The 23399-nt window shown below is 42.6% G+C and overlaps 1 protein-coding gene and 1 long non-coding RNA gene across 3 annotated transcripts in view; one reads left to right on the top strand and one right to left on the bottom strand.

Moving 5' to 3' along the window:
- The window catches only part of LOC146862561 (uncharacterized), a 70878-nt gene extending 53749 nt beyond the window's left edge, over nt 1–17129 (bottom strand). Inside the window, exon 1 of the long non-coding RNA XR_014978478.1 lies at nt 17012–17129. This is a non-coding gene — a long non-coding RNA (uncharacterized LOC146862561). The remainder of the gene's footprint in view (nt 1–17011) is intronic.
- Nucleotides 17130–17269: 140 nt separating this feature from the next.
- Nucleotides 17270–23399, top strand: part of FSTL5 (follistatin like 5) — a 2810134-nt gene continuing 2804004 nt past the window's right edge. For both annotated transcript variants that reach the window (XM_085641771.1, XM_085641770.1), the window contains exon 1: nt 17270–17706. The gene's annotated coding sequence lies outside the window, so the exon portion shown is untranslated. The remainder of the gene's footprint in view (nt 17707–23399) is intronic.

Genomic DNA, 23399 nt, shown 5'->3' with positions numbered 1-23399 from the left:
TTTACACTGTCCTCTGATACTGCCTTACTGCTCGACCAAGCTACCACTTTAGAGAGTAAGGTTATATCTAACTTTAGCCTCTGCCAAACCTCTGGGGACTGTGGACTCTGTACACCCTGTACCTTACTTTGGTGCAGTATATACAGAGCCACTTTCTTACAAGAAGTCAATGAGGAATTTTAATTCTCACGATTTTTTTATTTTAAATCTCCCACGTCCCTGCCCTTAAATGTTGGCATGTATGGTCATGTCACTTTCACTACCCCAGGCATTTTGGTGAGTGAACGTCCATGTGAAGTCTTTGTCGCGATTGTAGCAATAAGTGCATGTTTAATGCTGAAGCCACATTGTAATCACATTATTGCACACACAATGTACAATAAACACATGCTGGACATATGCAGATATGCAGGAGCCACATGCCTGAGATGGCAGCTATGCAAACAATGCACAGAAAGCACACTATGGTGTTTGTTGCTATGAACATGGCACTCCATGGAACTTCTGTTATGGAGGGATGTGCACTCAGTACCGAAGCTGAGCATGAGGAGCAGGTGCCACTGAAACTATGCATGAGGCACATCTTTACACGCTGTCTGGGAATGTTAGACGCTGCAGATGAGTTTAGCAACTAACATTTCAAGGCAATCTTTGAGAAACGTATAATGAAGATAATAGTTAAACAGAAAATGAAAACAAATAATGGTGTACAGAATGTGTGTCTATAAAACGGGTGACTCGGTGAGTAAGAAAGTGTTACTATTGAAAAAGAAATAGTACAATATTAAAACTAGAACGGAAAACGGGGGATGGCGATTGGTAAATTATGCACAGGTCACTGTACCCCCAAGCCGCCGTGTGACTGAATGGAAATGAAATTTGGATATTGCCAAACAGTAACAGAAAAATGTTGGATGCATGCACGTGCACTAGAGGTGCTTTCGCAGATTCCGGACTTTACCTACTTTTCCAGCTGTAGGAAATGTAGGATTGTGGATGAGAATTTGACGGTAACATTGCCGCAACCTTTCTTCCTCTGAAGAGAAGTAACCCTTCCTTGCCCAGTTATTTGAGGCAACCCTCCCCCATACTCCTGTTGAGCTGTGGGTGAGAGGCTCTTTTGTCAGCCTCTGCTGTCAGACTGTGGCAGAGAATCAGGTGTGAATGTGCTCGATTCAGAGTTCAGCATAACAAAGGGTCGTCAGCTCCATTCAGACCTGTTCCACTCCCTGGCACCGGAGCCCACAGAGCAGCAAACAACTGCTCCCCTTAACGAAGCCATATGCAGGCGAGATTAGCAATTTAAATTCCGGGTTATATTAAACTGTAACTTGAAGGAGATATTTCGTACTAGTTTCTAACATGTTCTCAAGTGGAAAAAAAACATTTTCAGCACCGCATTTATTTAATTCTTTCACCCTTTTACCATGCAATACGACTAAGCCTACTTTAGAGGCAGGTGTCCAACAAAAGAATGGCAAGTGCACCTAATCATGTGACTCAATTTAAAGACTATTTTCTGTTTTACGACAACATATATTTCTCATATCAGGCCCTCTTTCGCCATATATACAATACTGTGATGCTGCAAGTTGCTAGTTATCTACATTTTACTGCTACACTAATTTGTTTACAATTCTAAAATGTTTAGCGCTCAGGTAATGGGCACAGCAGCAATCTGAATTTGAGAAATCTAGGATGAATAGTCACACGAATAGCATAGTTAATGGCTGAGCATAAAGCCAGGTTAATTGTAGTTCCATGTCTGTTAAATGCCTGTATACAAATAAGCATCCAAAGTCTGTAATGTAGATTGTGAACTGTGAAAAATGAATCTTGACAGGATGATGTAAAATGCTAGAATTTGCACCTTGTCATCTGGGTTGCAACTGAGTGTTCTGTACTAGACAAAAAACATTTTGCAGATTGTGCACGTCGCTTTATCTGCACTCTTCACTATTACTCTCCAAGTTCCTATCACACCCTGGTTTCTGCATTACCGTCACCACGGATGCTGCACATACGTTTCTGAGTAAAGCTCCCCCTTTTTGAGAAGCTCCTGCTACAATTAAAGTGTTTTCAGTATAACGTCTAGCTATTCCTGGAAATTACAGGTCTGAGCTTCATTGAACAGATGATTTGCTGATGGGTTGCAGTCAGCCACTGTGGATTGAGACAAGAGGAATTATGGGCAGAGGTAGACAATGACAACGAGAAGGGAGAGGCTGACGTGGGCATACATAAACATAGAGTGGTGAATGGAGAACACATGGACACAGGAGACACAGGGAAAATTAGACAATAAAACATGGATCAGGTAGACACAAGGGCATCCATTAAAACAGAGAGACATATATGCGAAAACAGACACAGGAAGTCAAAAGAACATTGAGCTGCATAGACAGTGACATGGTGAGATGGACATGGACAAATATTAACATAGGGAGACAGGGACATAGAAAGACGTGCATATGGGAGGCATGGGGTCAGCCGGAAAACACTTTTGGACAGCGAGAGACAATTGCATTGAGACAGGGTTGCATTGATTCCAGTACATTGAGACACAAACATTGGGACATGAAGAAATGTGTCCTGGCGAAGAGACACTCGAACAGGTAGTCACAAATTCCAAGACATGTCCTTAGACCAGGGCAATGGTAGAGAGACGGTACAGATAGCAAGGCAAACATATATCACAATGGGACATTGTAACTTTGACACTAGTTTAGGGAATCAAAAACCTTTAAGATAGCAATAGAGAAACACTAGGAAGATATATAAGGGCCTGATTCACAAATATAACTTTCACTTTAGAAAAAATGTAGAATTTTGAGAAAGTCTACTTTTTGGCTAATCACAAAATTCGAGTGTAAGTTACGCTTTTGAGTACATTTACACTTAGATTTTCTGAATAGTCAAAAATCATTAAACTGATTCAGAAGTGTAAATGACTCAAAAGTATAAATTACTCAAAAGTGTACAGGCCCCAGCCCCTTCGGCTTGGAGGAGACATGTATTGGGAATTGAGTAGTAAACATACTCAAATGTTTAATTACTCAAAATTGTGAACAGCTAAAAAGTAGTAAACTTACTCAAATGTTTAATTACTCAAAATTGTAAGTTACTTTTGTAAATCAGGCTGATACACTTGGGCGCAGAGACATGGGAATTAGGACCAGGGGCCACATGTATGACCATTTTTAATGGTCACAAACTGAGATGCGGGGCATCTGCTAAAAAGGGTTGTTGCATGTATCAACCCTATTTTGCAAGTCGGTAGCCTGTCACGGACTAGCAAAATAGGATTTGCGAGTTGGTATTAGGAAGGGGTGTGCCAAGGGCATCCCTTTCTAAAGGCAAGTCGCAAGGGCATGTACGATTGTATTGTGACCCGAATGCAGTTGCAAAACAATCGCAGTATACTGCCTACTTTGAGTAGGTGGTAAGCCGCTCACAAACTGGAAGAGGTCCCCAAGGGACCCCTTCCCAATTGGGACTGGCAGCAAAAATGGTTTTTTAGAGCAGGCAGTGGTCCCATAGACCACTGCCTACTCTTAAAAAAGTGAAACTGAAACATTTCATTTTTGGTTTTGAAACGCATCACATTTTCCTTTTAGTAAAACAGGCTGCATTTTTTAAAAAAAGTTGCTCTATTTTAAAAGCAAACACAAAAATGGGGGTCTGCTGTCCCTAGCAGGCTACCATCCCTGTGTTATTGCCCATTCCCAATGGGTCGCAAATTGCAACCTGCCTCATAAATATTGATGAGGTAGGTCAGTTGCGACCCCATTGGGAATTGCAAAATGCGTCTGAGACACATTACTACATTTTCTTTTACGACTCACTAATTGAAAGTGATTAAAATTTACAAATTGCGAATCGCAAATGAAAATGGTCGTACATGTGGCCGAAAGGGGCATAAATAGCACTTTTGATCACACTGCATCATAACCCAAACAACCTTCAGGTCTCAACAGTATTGAATAATGTAAGTGCAGCAGCCTTGCTGATCAGTGTTGGTAATGTACAATACAAGTGCAGCAGCCTTGCTGATCAGTGTTGGTAATGTACAATACAAGTGCAGCAGCCTTGCTGATCAGTGTTGGTAATGTACAATACAAGTGCAGCAGCCTTGCTGATCAGTGTTGGTAATGTACAATACAAGTGCAGCAGTCCTCCTCTGATGTGTTAGAAATGTGCAATGAAAGTACTGCACTACTTGCAAGTCTTGGCACACACTGCTGAGAAGTGTTGGTGGTATCCACTAAACATATGGGAGCTTCACTGAAAAAGGTGTCCCTGGCTGTTCTGAACTGGAAAAAATACATTCAACTGTCCACTCAAAATAGGTTGGATTGTCTGATGCACCGAGTCCACTGGTACATCCTGCGCAAACACTGCTATCGGAAACATAATGGCCGTCCTGACTATAAATTAAGCATCAGTTTGGCAGGCAGGGTACTATGCCACTTTTGGGTCAAGGTGCCCTCTCTGCCAAAATCAAAATCAGTCTATGTTCTTCCAGATAACCTGCAGACTTGCACAGTTTTGCTACTCCTATTCAATGCTGTCACGCTAACTGCAAACTACTTTAGTTGCAGCTCATTTGTTGGGACACTCCTAGTTTCACATCTTCCTTAAAATCATTACAGCTAGGAATCATGATGTAATATGTGCTTTACAAATGTAGTCAGTGACAGGATGTGTAGTACTAAATTCCTAAAAGGTAGTTCAAATGTTTGTCAGTCTCAGAAATATGTTTTTAATCGATCTATCACAGGTATCAAATGAATAAGACAGCTTGTGAGGTTAATGTGTCTGCTGTAATTGTGCATAACATACCTGCTGTTGATATACAAGAAAGGAAATATCATACCACTCAGTAGTAGGATTTTTCAGGGTGGGTCTGCCTTTTTAGGAGGCAAGTGATTTTTTAGGGTTTAGGGTGGGTGTGGGTTTTTGAGTGGTGAGAGATTTTTTTAAGGTTTAGGGTGGGTATTTTTTTGGGTGGCAAGGGAAATGTTAATGTTTAGGGTGGGTGTGGATTTTTGGGGGCAAGGGATATGTTAGGGTTTTGGGTGGGTATGGATTTTTGGGTGATAAGGTAATTTTTAGGGTTTAGGGTGGGTATGGATTTTTGTGTGGTGAGGGATTTTTTAGGGTTTAGGCTGGTTATGGGTTTTTGGGTGGTAATGAATCATTTAGGTGTAGTGTTTGGATGGGTTTTAGGGTGGCAAGGGAATATTCAGGATGGGTATGGGTTTTTGGGAGGCAAGTGAATTTTTAGGGTTTAGGGTGGGTGTAGTTTTTTGAGTGGTTAGGGATTTTTCAGCATTTGGTATGGGCGTGGGTTTTTAAGTGGCGAAGGAATTTTTAAGGTTTAGAGTGGGTGTGGATTTTTGGGGGTCAAATGTATGGTTTTGGGTGGGTACGGGTTTTTGGATGATAAGTGAATTTTTAAAGATTAGAGGGGATGTGTGTTTTTCGGTTGTAAGGTACTTTTTCGGGTTTAGGTTGGGTATAGGTTTTTGGGTGGCCAGTGAATTTTTATTGGGTTAGGGTGGGTATGGGTTTTTGAGAGGCGAGGAATTAAAGGTTTGGGTAGGTATGCGTTTTTGGCTGGTAAGGGATTTTTGGGGGTTAGGGTCACAAGGAATTTTTAGGGTTTAGCGTGAGAATCGTTTTTTTAGGTGGTAAGGGAATGTTTAGGGCTGAGGGTAGGTATGGGTTTTTGGGTGGCAAGGGATTTGTTAAGGTTTAGTGTGGCAAAGGAATTTGTATTTCTAGGGTGGATATGGGTTTCTGATTAACAAGGAATTTTTTAGGGTTTAGGGTGTGTATGCTTTTTTGGTAGCAAGGGAATTTTTAAGGTTTAGGGTGGGTGTGAATTTTTGGTGGCAAGGGATATGTTAGGGTTTTGGGTGGGTATGGAATTTTTTAGGGTTTATGCTACGTATGGGTTTTTGAGTGGTAATGAATCATTTAGGTATCGTGGTTGTATGGGTTTTTGGCTGGCAAGGGATTTTTCAGGGTGGGTATGGGTTTTAGCGAGGCAAGTGAATTTAAAGGATTTAGGGTGGGTGTAGGTTTTTGAGTGGTAAGAGATTTTTTAGGGTTTAGGGTGGGTATTGTTTTTGGGTGTCAAGGGAAATTTTAAGGATTAGGTTGGGTGTGGATTTTTGGGGGCAAGTGATATGTTAGGGTTTTGGGCGGGTATGGGTTTTTGGGTGATAAGGTCATTTTTAGGATTTAGGGTGGGTATGACTTTTTGGGTGGTGAGGATTTTTATAGGGTTTAGGCTGGGCATGGGTTTTTGGGTGGTAATGAATCATTTAGGTGTAGTGTTTGTATGGGTTTTTTGGGAGGCAAGTGAATTTTTAGGGTTGAGGGTGGATGTAGGTTTTTTAGTGGTAAGGGATTTTTCAGCATTTGGTATGGGTGTGGGCTTTTAAGTGTCAAAGGAATTTTTAAGGTTTAGAGTGGGTGTGGATTTTTGGGGGGCAAGGAAAATTTATGGTTTTGACTGGGAATGAGTTTTTAGATAATTTAATTTTTAGGGATTAGAGTGGATGTGTGTTTTTCGGTGGTAAGATACGTTTTCGGGTTTAGGTTGGGTATTGTTTTTTGGGTGACCAGTGAATTTTTATGGGGTTAAGGTGGGTATGGGTTTTTGAGAGGCGAGGAATTTTTTAAGGTTAGCGTAGGTATGGGTTTTTGGGTGGTAAGGGATTTTTGGGGTTTAGGGTGCAAGTAGGTTTTTGAGTCATAAGGGATTTTTCAGCAATTAGGATGGGTGTGGGTTTTGAAGTGACAAAGGATTTTTCAGGGTGGGTATGGGTTTTTGGGAGGCAAGTTAATGCTTAGGGTTTACGTTTGGTGCAGGTTTTTGTGTTGTAAAAGATTTTCTAGGGTTTAGGGTGGGTATGAGTTTTATGGGTGGCAAGGGAATTTTTTGTGTTTAGGGTGGGTGTGAGATTTTTGGTGGCAAGGGATATTGTACATTTTACAGTGTGTATGGGTTTTTGGGTTGCAAGGGAATTTTTAACGTTTAGGGTGGGTGTGGGTATTTTGGTGGAAGGGATGTTTTAGGATTTAGGGTGGGCTTGGGTTTCGGGTGGCAAGGGAACATTTAGGGATTAGGTCTGGTATGGGTTTTTTTGGTGGTAATGAATCATTTAAGGTTCAGTGTTTGTGTGGGTGTTTGGGTCACAAGGGATTTTTTATGGTGGGTTTGCGTTTTTGGGTGGCAAGTGAATTTTTGTGGTTTAGGTGAGTGTAGGTTTTTGAGTGATAAGGGATTTTTAGGGTTTAGGGGGATGGGTTTTATGGGTTTCAATGGAATTTTGCATTTAGGATGGGTGCCGTATTTTTGGTGGTAGGGGATTTTGTAGGATTTATGGTGTGTATGGCTTTTTGAGTCTCAAGGGGATTTTTAGGGTTTAGGGTTGGTGTGGGCTTTTGTTCGGCAAGGGAATTTTTAGGGTTTAGGGTGAGTATAGCTTTTCAGGTGATAAAGGCTTTTAGGGTTCAGGGTGGGTATGGTAATTTTGGTTGGCAATTAAGTTTTTAGAGTTGGTGTGGGTATATGGGTGTTAAGGGATTTTTAGGGTTTAGGGTAGGTGTGGATTTTTCGGTAGCAAGGGAAATTTTAGGGTTTAGGGTGGGTATGGGATATTAGGTGCAAGGTAATTTTTAGTGTTTAGTGTGGGTATAGGTTATTAGGTGGCAAGGGAACTTTCAGCATTTAGGATGGGTGTGGAAAAGGAATTTTTAATGTTTAGAGTGGGTGTGGATTTTCGGGTGGTAAGGGATTTCTTAGGGTTTAGGGTGGGTATGGGTTTTTGGATGATAAGGGAATTTTTAGGGATTAGAGTGGATGTGTGTTTTTGGGTGGTAAGGTACTTTTCAGGATTAGGTTGGGTATGTTTATTTGGGTGGACAGTGAATTTTTATGGGGTTAGGGTGGGTTTGGATTTTTGAGAGGTTAGGGATTTTTTAATGGTAGGGTTTTTGGGTGGTACGGGAATTTTTGGGGTTAGGTTCGCAAGGAGTTGTAGCGTGGGTATCGTTTTTTAGGTGGTAAGGGAATGTTTAGGGCTTAGGGTGGGTATGGGTCTTTAGGTGGCAAGGGATATTTTAGGGTTTAGGGTGGCGAGGCAATTTTTACTTTTAGGGTGGGTATGGGTTTTTGATTGGCAAGGGATTTTTTAGGGTTTAAGGTTGGTCTGGCGTTTTGGGTAGCAAGGGAAATTTTAAGGTTTAGGGTGGGTGTGGACTTTTGGGGCATAGGAAATGTTGTCGTTTTGGGTGAGTATGGGTTTTTGGGTGAGAAGGGAATTTTTAGGGTTTAGGGTGGGTATGTATTTTTGGGTGGTAAGGGATTTCTTAGGGTTTAGGCAGGGTATGGGTTTTTGGGTGGTAATGAATCGTTTTAGAGTAGTGTTTGTATGGGTCTTTGGGTGGCAAGGGATTTTTCAGGGTGGGTATGGGTTTTTGTGAGGCAAGTGAACTTTTAGGGTTTAGGGTGGGTGTAGGTTTTTGAGTGGTAAGGGATTTTTTAGCATTTGGGATGGTTGTGGGTTTTTTAGTGGCAAAGGAATTTTTAGGATTTAGAATGGGTGTGGATTTTTGGGGGAAGGGACTTTTATGGTTTTGGGTGGGTATGGGTTTTTGGATGATAAGGGAATTTTTAGGGATTAGAGTGGATGTGTGTTTTTGGGTGGTAAGGTACTTTTTCGGGTTTAAGTTGGGTATAGTTTTTTGGATGGCCAGTGAATTTTTATGGGTTTAGGGTGGGTGTTGGTTTTTGGGAGGTGAGGGATTTTTTAAGGTTAGGGCAGGTATGGGTTTTTGGGTGGTAAGGGATTTTTGGGGATAGGGTCGCAAGGAATTTTTAGGGTTTAGCGGGAGTTTTGTTTTTGTGGGTGGTAAGGGAATGTTTAGGGCTTAGGGTGGGTATAGATTTTTGGGTGACAAGGGATTTGTTAAGGTTTAGGGTGGCAAGGGAATTTTTATTTCTAAGGTGGTTATGGGTTTCTGATTGACAAGGGATTTTTTAGGGTTTAGGGTGGGCATGGGTTTTTGGTGGCAAGGGAACATTTAGGGGTTAGGGCTGGTATGGGTGTTTTAGGTGCCAATTAATCATTTAAGGTTTAGTATTTGTATGGGTATTTGGGTCACAAGGGATTTTTTATGGTGGGTGTGGGTTTTTGGATGGCAAGGGAATGTTTGGGGTTTAGGTGGGTGTAGGTTTTTGAGGGGACTTGGAGATTTCTATGATCTCACACATTCTCTTTGGCATCCATGGCAATATTATAGTAACACACGATCTCTGTAGGGACCTTGACATCTCTATAATCACACACTATCTCTGTGGAGAGCTGGGCATGTCTATAATCACACACTATCTCTGTGAGGACCTCGACATCTCTATAATCACACACTATCTCTGTGGGGACCTCGACATCTCTATAATCACACACTATCTCTGTGGGGACCTTGACATCTCTATAATCACACACTATCTCTGTGGGGAGCTGGGCATGTCTATAATCACACACTATCTCTGTGGGGACCTCGACATCTCTATAATCACACACTATCTCTGTGGGGACCTCGACATCTCTATAATCACACACTATCTCTGTGGGGACAATGGTAATAATATAGTTACACACCAGCTCTGTGGGGACTTGAGCATTCTTGTAATTACATGCAAGCTCTGTTTTGGGTTGAGCATCATCAGCTTTGCATTCTCTGTATGGGGCTTTGTGAATATTGAAAAGTAGTAAAGTTAGACTTTTGGTCTAAATTTACCTTTGTGAATACTGAAAAGTAGAAAAGTTAGATTTTTTTGTCTAAGTTTACCTTTTTGAACTGGGCCCTATTTTAATGAGGACTTCAACACAATCACCTTCATGCACTATCTATGTGGGAACTTAAACATCGCTATAATAACACACTATCTTTGTGAGGACTTGAACATCACTATAATAACACACCATCTTTGTGGGGACTTTAACTTCTCTATGATAACACACTATCTCTGTGGGGACTTACACATTGCTATAATAACATATCATCTCTGTGGGGACTTGAGCATTCCTATGATTACACGCAACCTTTGTGTGGACTTGAACATTATTAGCTTCACACTCTTTATATGTACACACTATTTCTATGGACACTTAAACACAATTATCTTCACCCACTATCTCTGTGGGGACTTGAACACTTATTTTGGCAAAAATGTAAGCAGCTAATCAAGCTCTGGGTTCCACTTGACCATATTCCTTAGTTCCGTATGTGAATTTCTTTATGTGTTAGTTCCCTTATCTCCTAAGATTTTAAGCACTGATAAATAGGTTAAATACAGCTTTAAGGGTCTTTCTTTAAGCATGATATGATATTTTCTGGCACATTAACATGATCTGTCTATAATGTATACCCCTAGTATATATGCAGCAATTCATATATGAATAGATTATAATGTGTATATTGTTGATAAAATAAACATTTAGCCATGTGCCTTCAACTGTATTCATTCACAAATAGTGTTACGGACTAGGTCCCCACAAGGATGGTAGCACGTGTTCAAGTCCCCGCAAGTATGGTGCTGTGCGCACGATTAAATAACAACATATTTGCAAATTTGAAGCAGGATCCTGTATCATGAATTTTTTCTTAACGTTTTTCTGTTATTAGTGTATTTTAAAAACATTGGGAAAGGTTAGTCCCCACAAGGCAGGTATTCGCACATAGTCCCCACAAGGATGGTAACACGTGTATGTGTGTGCGTGTGTGTGTGTATATATACATACACACAAACACATATATATATTTTTTTTAACTTACCTTAATTACATTATCCCGCATATTAAAGGCATATGCTTGGTAAAGGCACATGCATGGCAAATACATGTGTTGTGAAAAACGTGTGATAAAGTCATGCTTTGTGATTGCATGCTTTGTAATGTCATACATCCGGAGACAAAGACTACCTCTCTCGCTGCTCACATAATTGTTTGTTGTCAGACTGTTGTATTTGGCTTCGTTATTTGGTTCCTTCCGCCACCCCTTACAGTTGGAACGCTCGTGGAATGTTGCGAGCATTCTAACCTGCACTCCCTGTAACCAGTTGTTCTGTTACCGCTGTGGTGATGGATGTTTAGTTCCTTATCTACCATTAAATCTCTTCTTATACTACGAGACTGGATTATTTCATTGGCGACGAGTGTTCGTGAGGAGGACGACGTACTTACATCCCCTCCGTGTGTGGCCGCAGCGGGAATAAAATAAAGGAAGAATCAAGAAGAACTTATAAAGTGTGATTGGAGTCACAGAACAAGTAAATGAAGAACTCACCGTAAGCACAAGTGCAGGGTGACGCAAGGTACAGAGGGAATCTCGGAAGTACGTTGCTGTGAAGACTGCTGTGGAGAATTTTTGAGGAACGAGAGAAGAAACTACAATTGCCGGGACGTGGTTGCACAGAGAACTCCTCGGAAGTGCGGCACGTAAAGGAATGACGGGAGACTGAAGAAAACTCGGCGTAAGGCACGTAAGAAGGAAGTCGTGTGGAGAACAGTGTGAGGAGCGAGCACATGCGAGGTGGAGTTGAGAGGTGGAAAATATTTCTAGCAGGCTTGCGCAGTGTATTAACGGAGACTCTGGAGGGAAGGCGACTGCGCGTGAGGAAATAAGAGAGTATTGACTCTTTGTCGGCCATGCGCAGTGGGTGACGCTTGGCTGACAGGAAAGAAGATGGTTGACTCCGTATAGGCGAGGAGGAATTCAGGTGCTGACTGAAAAGTGACGGCGTGAGGAACGTAAAATTAAAAGAAGTGTTGGTGCAGGAAGCGAGAGAATCCGGAATAAAGAACATTTTGCTTGAGGAAATCGTAGGTATGAAAAGAACTGGGAGAAGTACGGTGAGACAGCTTATCGCCTAAAGTAAAGCAACAGGGAGGATGTCTGTGGCCGGATTCTGAATAGACTGGAATTTACTGACTGAAAAGTGACACTGATAACCTTGTGTGAATAAGTTTAGGAAGAGGCAAATTTTCACATTACGTTACGTTAGGAGTAGTAGAATAAATTGAGGTAGTGGAAAAGGTAGGAGATTACTTTAGGGGACGTAGGAAGTAGTGTGTGGGGATACATTATGGCAGCGGCTAGTATGGTACAGCCTACACCTTTCCTATCAGAAGCAGGGGAACCTGTGGTTACATGGAAAGACTGGAAGAAAAGTTTTGAATCTTACCTCATTGCTATTGGGGCAAGTGGGTTTTCTGCAATCAGAAGACAGCATATTCTGCTGCATAATTTAGGGGCAGAGGGAAGGAAGATCTTTGATAGCTTGCCTGAGGTAGAGGTTGAGGAAGCGGATGAAGAAGGTGGAGATGTGTATGATTGTAGTATGAGAAAATTAGAACTTCAATTTGCAGACAAAATTAATGTGGTCCTAGAAAGACATAAATTTTTTGGAAGGGTCCAAGGGAAGAATGAGAAAGTAGGGAACTATATTGCGGGTTTAAGAGGGCTAGCAAATACGTGCGAGTTTAATGAGCTTACAGAATCCTTGATACGTGACCAACTTGTACGCTGTACGAATAATAAGAAAATTCTGGGTAAGTTACTAGTTGGTAATCCGGATTTAAAAATGGCAATTGACATTGCCAAAAGTGTTGAGCATACTGTAGAATGCATGAAGGAAATGAACACAACAGATGATAACAGTGTAAGTGAGATAAGTGAAGAACTAAAAGAGGTTTATGCTATAAAGAACGCAAAAAAAAAGATGGGAAGGAGGTGATTAACAAGGAGAGGATGTACAATGAAAACAGGTTGAAGTTCTTCAGATGTGGAAGTAGTGGGCATTTGGCAAATAGTGTAAATTGTTTAGCAAGAACAGCTACGTGCAGGAATTGTAATCGCAAGGGACATTTTGCGCGAGCGTGCAAAGATATGTCGGGTAGAACAGTAAATAGTGTAGAGAATGGTGAAGGATACAAAAGGAATTTTGTGTTACAGGTGAAGATTTTGGGGAATGGCAGTGTAAATCATATGAGCCACCAAAATGTGAAATAGGCTTGGATGGAGAAAAACTGGAAATGTTTGCAGATTCCTGTTCACCATTCACTCTCATGAATAGTGAGACATTTTGGAAGAAATTCAAAAAAGGGGAAGTTGAACTACACATTCCAGATGTGATACCTGTAGGGTACAACAAGGATCCAATTCCTTTAGAGGGAGTAGCCATTATGAGGATATCATTCAATGATAGGAGCACGGTGGGGAAGGTTTATATTGCAAAGAAAGGAGCAAACCTGCTAGGGTGGGGCCACCAGAGAGACCTAGGAATGAAATTGGATCCCAGTGCAGATACTCCTGTCATGTTGGTGGGAAGAGGTGTGTGTGGGGCAGAAATTGTTGATGAGTTCCCAGAAATTTTCACTGATAAACTGGGGTGCATGAAAGTGTACCAACATAAAATAAAATTGAAAGTGGGGGCAAAACCAGTAGCCCATAAATGTAGGAACATTCCAATTATGATGAGAGAACCCCTGAAGGCGGAACTTGACAGACGTCTTAGTCAAGGGGTCATAGAGTCGGTGGAGTGTGCTGAATGGGTTGCACCCATTGTGATCACAGCAAAGGGCAATACAAACAATATCAGATTGTGCATTGACTTAAGAGAGTTAAACAAGAACATATGGATCGATAGGCACACTTTGCCTAATATCAATGATATGCTGAATCAGATATGTGGGGCAGAATTCTTCTCAGTAATAGATTTGTCATCAGCCTACCACCAAATAAGACTTCATCCTGAAAGCAAGGCGTTGACCACGTTCATAACGCCGTTTGGTGCATTCAGATTTTGTAGAATGCCATTTGGTTTAGCCTCAGCTGCGGCAGTTTTTCAAAGGGCAATGCAGAATATTTTAGAAGGGCTGGAGCAAGTTTTATGTTTCCAGGATGATTTGTTAATGTACGGCAAGAATGAAGATTATCACAATGGGAAGCTATGTTTGGTTCTGAGTAGTTTAAGGGAAGCTGGTCTTACTTTGAAGAAGGAAAAATGCCAGATAGGAGTCCGCTCAGTTACTTACTTAGGGCATGTCATTTCCCAGGAAGGAATCAAGCCTAAAACTAATCTGGTAGATGCTATAAAGTTAGCGCCATGTCCCACCAACAAGGAAGAGATCAAGTCATTCTTGGGGCTGTCAGAGTATTACTCTAAATTTATAAAGAACTTTGCTGACATTACTTACCCTTTGAGGTGTATATTAAAAAAAGGTACAAAATTCGAATGGGATGAACAATGTAGTGAAGCTTTCAGGACAATCAAAGACAGTATATCAGAGGCACCATTCCTAGGATGTTTTGATAACAGTAAGCGCACCATCATTACTACAGATGCTAGCGTAAAAGGGATCGGAGCCACTCTTAGTCAAGTGACAGAAAATGGAGAAAGGATAGTGGCGTTTGCATCCAGAGCTCTGACTGCAGCTGAATCTCGCTATTCAGTAATTGAAAGAGAGGCATTAGCATTTTACTGGGCTATATTGCATTTTAGAACATTTGTGTGGGGCATACCTTTTAATGTAAGGACAGATCACAAGCCCTGAGTGAGCATTTTTTCATCAAAGAATCTTGGAAGGTCCACACCTAGGATATCAAGATGGTTTCTAGGTCTTCAAGGTTACAATTTTGAAGTGGTGTACATACCTGGACAAAAGAATCAGGCAGCTGATTGCTTGTCAAGGTTACCACTAAGGAATCAGGAATTGGAGGAGGATCCTGGGGACGAAATTGTGGTGTCTACAGTTTTTGATGGGTTGGACAAACCGGAGTGGGAAGAAGCATTATCAAACGATGAGTTGTTCCCAAGGGTGAAACAGCTCATTTGTGAAGGATGGCCGAGCAATCCTAAGTTTTTAAAAAATGGAGAAGATGTGTTTTGGGATGTGAGAAATGAATTACATGTACAAGTAAATAACTTATATCGAAGGAATAAGCTAGTACCTCCTGAGGGCATAAGAGAAAAGTTATTACTTTTGGCACACGAGGGCCATTTAGGTTGAAGTAAGACTAAGAGTAAAATTTGGTTACACTATTGGTGGCCGAAGATGGACACCATGGTGGAGAGGGAAGTAAGAGAATGTGTACCTTGTACCATGAGTGATAAAAGTAAGGTTGTGAGCAAAGGGAAGATCTCTCCTGTGGAAGTTCCTCCTGCTCCTTGGCTCAAAGTGGCTATGGACATTGTCGGTCCTCTAAATGTAAGGGGACTGGGGGGGAGATTTATCATCACATTGGTAGACTATCATTCGAAATGGATCATTATCAGGTAGTAGAAAACATCACTACTGGTAGTGTAATGACTTTCCTTCAAGGGGTTTTCCGTACAGAAGGGGTACCACAGATTTTGGTCACGGATAATGGGGTCCAATTTACCTCTACATGTATGAAAGAGTTCCTGCGCAAGTTTTCAGTTGAACATCAACTTACGCCACTGTATTGCCCTAGGGCAAACGGGCTGGTAGAGCGCATAAATCGAATGATCAAGGACTGTATTTAACTCAATGTACAAAATGGCAGCAATGTATGGAAAGCACTGGAGGACATGGTTTGGTCCTATCTTGTCACTCCTCACTCAGTCACCGGCGTGTCACCGTTTAGGTCTCTTAAAGGGAGAGAGCCGGGCACTAAGTTAGGCCCTTTGTGGCTTGTCGGTGGAAGAGAAGAAGTGAATAGAGGTATGATCATGGAAAAGATACACCTAAACCAAAGGAAGTATGTGGATAGGTACAATGAGAAAATACAGAGGTCGCCTAGAGCTTTGAAGGTAGGTGACGCAGTGAAAGTGAAATTACCTAATTTTGTAATGTCAGGTTGTTCAAAGTTTTCTGGAGAAAAGGTGGTAAGCAAAGTATTTAAGAATGTCGTGAAGTTGGATGATGGACAGTATTGGAGTGTTGACAGAATAGTTCATGTAAAGAGTGATGATCCTATCCACAATGATTGTAATGTAAGACCAAGCAGCGACAACCAGCATACCATTCCTGATGGAAAGATGTGCCTGAGGAAGGTGCACTCCAAACCGGATTGGCAAAAAGACTATTTCACGTATTGATTTTTGAATTCCCAAAATTGCATAGGAAGGAAGATATGTTGTATTTGGCTTCGTTATTTGGTTCCTTCCGCCACCCCTTACAGTTGAAACGCTCGTGGAATGTTGCGAGCGTTCTAACCTGCACTCCCTGTAACCAGTTGTTCTGTTACCGCTGTGGTGATGGATGTTTAGTTCCTTATCTACCATTAAATCTCTTCTTATACTACGAGACTGGATTATTTCACAGACCATATACAGGATGTTGGGAGGATGGGTGGAACTCTTATGCTAGTGTTCTTTTGAAATGGGGGGTGTCTACGAGGCTGTACCCTTCTCATACAGTAATTAAGTGGGGCAAAGGACAGCACGACGATGTAATGGATGCTTTCACAGCAAGGTGGACAGAGTACTGACTTCTCATCCTCTGTTGCCCGTTTGACAATATCCCCACAGTCCTCCGTGTGCTTTGGTTTACTTTACTCCCTCCATTTCCAAACCAATTTTAAAAGTTATTGCTACTCTTGCCCCAAGCACGTAATTCCAGAAAGACCCCATGAAAAAGGTTCGGCACTTCAGCTTCAATATTAAAACGGTCTCGTAGAAAAGTAAAGAAATACAACGTTGCTTTACTGAAAAAGAGAGCAGCTGCTTTAGGATTTTTCATGGGGCAGAAAAAAAGCTCACACCTTCTAACAGAATTTCGCCATTAATCTCTAAAGATTGGTCTTTAAACATTTCTATTATTTTGGGGACCAGAAACTTTTCGCGTTGAGAGTGAATTGTAAACGATGACACGGATAATGACAATCGTTCTGGCCATATTATTATCAAATTATTATTACCATTACCCTACCACTATTATTACTAAACTAATGATTAAAAAAAACATACCAAAATCCAAAGCAGTTGCAGTTGTACGACTCTAAACAGCATGAAAGCAGCCTCAGAAATAACGCAGCAAGACAAAGCAAAGCTGGGATTTGGTTCATGTCTGCCTAGAGACTCTGGGGCTTTGCAGCAGGTGGCTTGCACGGTGATCCCTCGGCGATCCTCCGTCGCACACCGCTGGTTTCCCATGGCTCAAGCTGGTAATGAGGGGCGCGGCAGGTAGACAGTGCCCGGGCGGCGGTTGGGTGCTCGGATGCAGATGAGAGGGAGGGTCTGGAAGCCGGGAGCGTCGAAGGCTGCTAGGTGACGTCCTCGCTGGGCGGGGTTTAGAACGTGAGTGGCAGGTCTGGAGGAGGCAGGCGGGGTAGAAGTCGAGTTCAGTGAAAGACAACCTGCAGGTGATCGGAGCTGGCGCTGTCCACCGAGCCGCTGGTGCTGAAGAGGGGAGAGGCGAGTAGCCAGGACCAGAACCGCAGACTGGAGCACGGAGGTGGACAAGGAATAGGGAGAGGACTGAACTACACAGGGACACTCAGTGGGGATCATAAGCGCTGCCAACTTACTGAAGGAGAGCACATCCTCTTGGCACAGACCTTTGGCATCTGCCGGTACTTTAACCCACCGCTTTTCTTTCTGTGAATTTCCTCATCTGGGCAAAGTGGCCCTCTCCTGTGGATTTGAACCGGGTGAAACTACAGGTAAGACAATTTCCCCGCTGCTGAGATGCCTCGCGATATTAAATAGATCATATTTAGGGGCTGGGGGTCCGCTGTATGCCTGCGAGGCACGCACCGTGAATCTGGCATAGTTTGTTGAGGGATGGGAGATGTCAGTGCCCGGGTGCTGCCAGTTCTGAAACCTCTGTACGCTTGGCTCGCCCCGCACTGCCAGCTGAGCATCACGCGTGCAGTAATTGCAAGAGACCTGCCGGAGGCAGCCATCTCAAGGCCAATAACTTTGTTCCTCTGGTACTGATGTTCAACTTGGCGGCTTCTCTGTGACTGAAACTCGCAGATAAGCGGAGATGCTTACTTACAAGACCCGTAAAAGACGCTGCCTTGCAATAGCCGTGCTCAGCAATAAGAAACCGACGGAGTGAGGTGGTTGTGCGATCGTCAAAAGCCTTGCAGCAAGGCAGCAGCGCGGGTTCAACGGGACCCGTTAGACAGCGGAAAAGAATGATGAGCGGTCTAAACTAGTTACTTAGGGATCGAACGCAGCGTTCCGCCTCACTACTGGATGAAATACGAACACTATTAAACATCATTTCTCCTTTACTTACCTGTACATACGCCATTTAAATCGTTAAAAGCACTATAGATTCGTAGTATCCAGTTGACTGCGCTAGGCTGTGAGTACTCTCTGCCCCCCAACCGTCCCCCCCCCACGCCCCCAACTCTCTTGACTAAATACGTCCACCGCCATGAAAACGGCCTCTCACGTTTAGCAGTCAATCCGAACTTCTACTAACACTCTAGTACATGTTCTCCTCTCTCTGACAGACAAAGCATCATGTGCCTTGAGTAAGCATAGCCCCGCCCACGGCTTCCTACCCCATGCACACAGACATCTTTACAGCACGAGAACTCATAACGGCTTTAGGAGTGCCTCGAGGCAGGCTGGACTGGCTGTGGGCACTGCATTGATCCTTCTTCCGTATGTAGGCAAAGAGCCAGCGCAGGATAGGAGAGCAGTGTGATTCTGGGCCATTTTAAATCAGTGCCAGATTGGGGGTGCATTAAGGGGCAAGTGATGATGGTATATGTTTTATTGTGTGCAGATTGTTATCTGAACTTCAGAACTGGATCTGCAGTTCTGCACAGAATGGGAATAGGGAACTGGATTGCACAGGAGCCCAAAAAACTAGACCAAGGTGTCACTGAGTTTACATTGCCCACCAGGTGACTACCATCGCTCTCTATACAGCATCTTAAATGCGCGAACCAAGTAGCGTATCATAAAGCCAAGGAGGACGTACATTGTAAAAATGGGCAAATGTGGTTCGGTAATTTCACTCGTAGTGTGGGTTAAAAACTAGACCGGAGGGAAGGAGAAACGTAAAGTAACAGAAAAGTTGGTAACGGAGTACGTTACTTTCAATGTACACTTTCATCTTCATAGTCATACGTTTGCTGCTGCTTAAAAATTATTTTTCTACACATATGATGCTGGCTTCGCAAAACATGTACTGAGCTTATTATATGTCCTTTTGAGTCATTCCCTGCTTTAAGCTTTGAAAATCCCCCTTCTGGCTGGCAGTGTGCGTGAGTGTTAAATGCTTAGACGCCATATTGCCTCGTTAGGGTTAGAACCATGACTCTGCAAGGTCACTGTGCATACGAACTTGTTATTGTTTTTTTCCTGATGCTCTCGGCTGAATTCTCAGCCAATCCCGAGGCAGAGAGCAGATGCACAGGCTGAAGGGTGATTCAATAATCCCCATTACAACGATGTTGCATTAGAGAGACTGTGTTGTCGGTAATTAAATGGAACTGCAGCGCGTGGGCAGCAGAAATGTCTCACTTCAGCAGAACAGGCTGCCGCTGCCCTTAACAGAGTGCCCACACTGGCACCAGTCCTGGTAGGCTACACTGTTCTGCCAGCACATTTCTCCTGGTTACTCGAGCAAGAGGGGGCCGGGGGTGTCTCGCTGACTTTCCTATGCTGGGCACCTGACCCAGCAGGGAGGTGAAGCCCTGCATGAGCGCTCCCTGGGAGCCGCCTCAGCAGAACCCGGCGATATAATAATGCACCGTTCAATCACTGCTCTTTCAACCACAAATGACGCTCTTTCTCCCAAAGCATCCTTGTATAGCAATGACTCAACAATGTGAGAATAGTGAACTAATTGTTTATTCTATATTATTGACTTTATTACAAAGTGTGATAACGTTTCATATTCATGTTCGGATGCTATTCTTATAGTCCTGTTTACTTTTCTTTTGGACAAAAATATCATTGTGTTGCATGCCAACTCGTGGAATATATACCCTTGCGCTGTTGTTGTGTTATAGTTTACAAGTTGCCCTCATGGCCGTGTGTTAGTGTGTATATGAATGTGAGCTCTGCCGGTGATTGTGCTTTCTCTGTGCGAGTGTTTGTATCTTTATGAAAGTATGTGTATGTTTGAATTTATCCCTGCCTCTGTTTGGGTTTATATTTGTCTGTTTGTGGTTCTGCAGGTGTGTGTTAAGGTGTGGGGAGTAAATCCAAAACAATAGTCTGAACTCAGAATGACGAAACAGGACGTGCGCGTGTCACTTCCATTTGTGTGCTTTAATTGAAGTACAAGAGTGAGCGAGGGTGAGGGCGGGGGAGGGGGGGAGGGGTGGGATTCACTGTCCGTCCAGGAATGGCACTAATCCAGCACATGCACTTTACATACTGCCGTGGTAACTGCTGGTCTTCAAGCTTCCATACAGTCAACACTCTCTGATTCACACCTGGAAAGTGGCGTTCATCCTGAAATATAGTAATTTTTTACTCAGCGCTGCTGAGTGTCCCCTGCAGGAATATAAACACTCTGCTCACGTACTTAAATGCCTTTACCATTACACACTCCTGCGGCTCAGCAATAGTTGGAAAAAAACCTATGGTCTGTCTTTCGTACATAGGTGTCTCTAGCGTGTGTTCATATCTCCTTTGCGGAGAACAGTATTGAAGATGGTTATCTATCACTGTCATACACCAACCCGGTTGCTCTCTGAAGCTATCCCAGAGTGACCACAATTCTTCTTTTTGATAACTTCTGATGAACATATGTCACCAGAACGTGCGTCCTTGGCTCGGGTTCTAAGGTGCCTGTAGAGCAAACCAAGGCTCACTTTAAAACATGTTTCTAAAGTGCAGTGATAATCGTGTCAGATAGTAAATACGCGATGGTGATTGGACGGCTGTTTGAATCAGTCTCTGCTGAGGTCATAAAATAGCATAGAGGACATACGTCAAAACAACTATCTTTATGTTCATAATTATGGGAGTTTAGAAATCCTACCAGGTTGTGTTGGGCACCGTGCTCTTCGGGTGACCGCCTGAATGGTGAAAGCGAGGCTCTCCGTGCCTAGCACCAGTAATATCTCTGCAAGGAAGGGCGCAATGTTTGATTGGTCAGGGAAGCTGAGCTGGAATAATCTCAGCCGGAAAAGGAAGCCTTGTCCTGGCGCCTCTAGGGCCTTTGGGCGCTTTATTCAACACAAGTGCTGCTGGCAGTAAGACTCACCACTGACTGACTTTGGTAGAGATTTCACGTTTATTTGCAGTTGAATGATGTAAGAGAGAAGGTCTGCAGTGCTGTTTTGAGAAGTTTCTCATTGACCTGTATGGTGGCAACTTTTACGTCATTTAAGGGGACAAGTGGAACCATACCATAGAAAAGCATGTTATCCAAGAAAAACTTTTTTTTAACAGTTATCAGAAGCATTTCCTCAAGATGACAAAACAACTTCGCTACTGTGGGAGTGCGGAGATGCACCAATAAGTAACTTTGAGTGCAAAGATGCAAACTGATGTACATTAGTAGCTGCTAACTACACGGACTTCTATGAAACAATATATTTCAAAATGTCCGTTCTTGTTAATCACGTATGAAAGAATATTTAAGATTTGATCAAGATAAATATAGTGTAGTGCATTGCCATTGCCAACGTGGTGCTCAAAATGATTTGTCCAATCTATTCTGAGGCTTACTACATTTCCCAGTTTGTTTTTGGCCTTGTAAATGAAAACCGACCAAGGTGGCGCTGCACAACGTGAGGGTCTGCAGGAGATATAAAAAAGACAATGAGTTGAGCTGTATTATTTGATCCAAAGGAAACCTCAAACACACGCGCTAGAAACAACGTTTGTAAGAGGCGCTGTTGCTATAGAAACGGAATCAGAATAAGAAGGTTTTTGTCACACCAATTAGCCGAAGCAGGATAACTTTGATCCATCCTGTTGAGTGTGTTGGTGATGACACGCGGGCTGGAACTTCCATAAGCAGCCATAAGCACCTCTTCTTGTGAGGAGCCTCTAGCTTGAGATGCACTTGTGCATTTATCAGAAGAGCTCCCCAAAGGCGCAAACCATTGGCAGGTTTGGCCATTCATCTTGGTTTAGGAGCAAAGAACCCACCTGCTGGCCCGACCTCGTACAACTCAAAGTAATGCTGCTTGATAATGTTTCTTTGTTCTGAAGATTGTGCAGTTGATCTTATGCTGCAGTTTTTGTTGTCCCAAATCTTGCGTGGTTGTTCTGCTGGTTTTCTCGATTTGCTGTAGTTTGTATGGTTGTGCTTGTGCTGCTTTTCTTGCACCAGCAGTTGCATGATAGTTGTCCTCGCTCTGCTGTTTTGATGTAGCAGAGGCTGCATCCTTCTCGTTGTGCTGGGTTTACTACTTGCACCGGTGGCAGTGTTAATGTCTTTGCACTGCTTTTCATGTTGTACTTTCGGTTGCGCCATTGTTGATTTTTTTTCTGGTACTGGGAGATGTTTGACTGTTCTTATGATGTTTTTGGTGTACTGGAGGTTGCAGGGTTGTTCTTGTGTTGCTTTTCTTGATGCACCAGAGGTGTGCTTGGTTGTTTTCGTGACACTTTTCAATTCACAACTGAGCTGAATGGTTCTTGTACTGGTATTCTTGTTGTACTGGACACAGCATGGTTGATCTAATGTTGGTTTTCTTGTCTATCGAAAGTTTATGTAATTGAGCTAAACCATCAGGTGATCTATGATCAAGAGATTCTCGTAGCAATGTAAAAATGTTGCTTGTACCATGATCCATTTGAAATCTAATACAACGATCTATGATCAAACAAATACATGAATGAAATATAGGGGATTTTCTGAAGTCAGAGTCTTCAGAAGTGTCAGAGCTTTTTTATTAACACTGCATGTGTGACCCGCAACGTCTTAACTGTCAACAACTATTTTTTTTTGCTCATTCTCTTATTAATGACATACATGCAATTGTTTTGCCCTCTGTGATGCGACACCAGGATGTATGCCAGCAGAGGGCGCCTGTTTGCCTTCACTGAATGTCACCAGATGAAACAGACTCTGTCCTCAGGTGCACAGATCCCATGTTCACCATGCGTTGAAAAGCACAGAGCGACCTAGGGCCGCCGACAATCACAGTTTAACATTATGTTGAAGGGAACCTACACAGATAAGGGACAGGTGATTATCTGAGCTTCATCTTAAATCAATTTTGCGAGAATAAAATTTGAGTGGTAAGGGAGTGAGGCAGAGCCTATAGAGAAAACTTATAGACTCTGAGCCGAAAAGACTAGTCTGTTTGAAAATCTTTAGTAAGGCATTATATTATAGGAAAGGCTTGCATTGGCTCCTCAAACAATTCAATTAAAAAATGCTTAGAAGCGTCCTCCTTTCTGTGTATGTCTATTAAACGTC

The sequence above is a fragment of the Triturus cristatus genome, chromosome 2_2, assembly GCF_964204655.1.
Source record: "Triturus cristatus chromosome 2_2, aTriCri1.1, whole genome shotgun sequence".
Classification (NCBI taxonomy): Eukaryota; Metazoa; Chordata; class Amphibia; order Caudata; family Salamandridae; genus Triturus; species Triturus cristatus.
The sequence above is the reverse complement of the archived record's forward strand: the minus strand, read 5'-3'. Positions and strand labels throughout refer to the sequence as shown.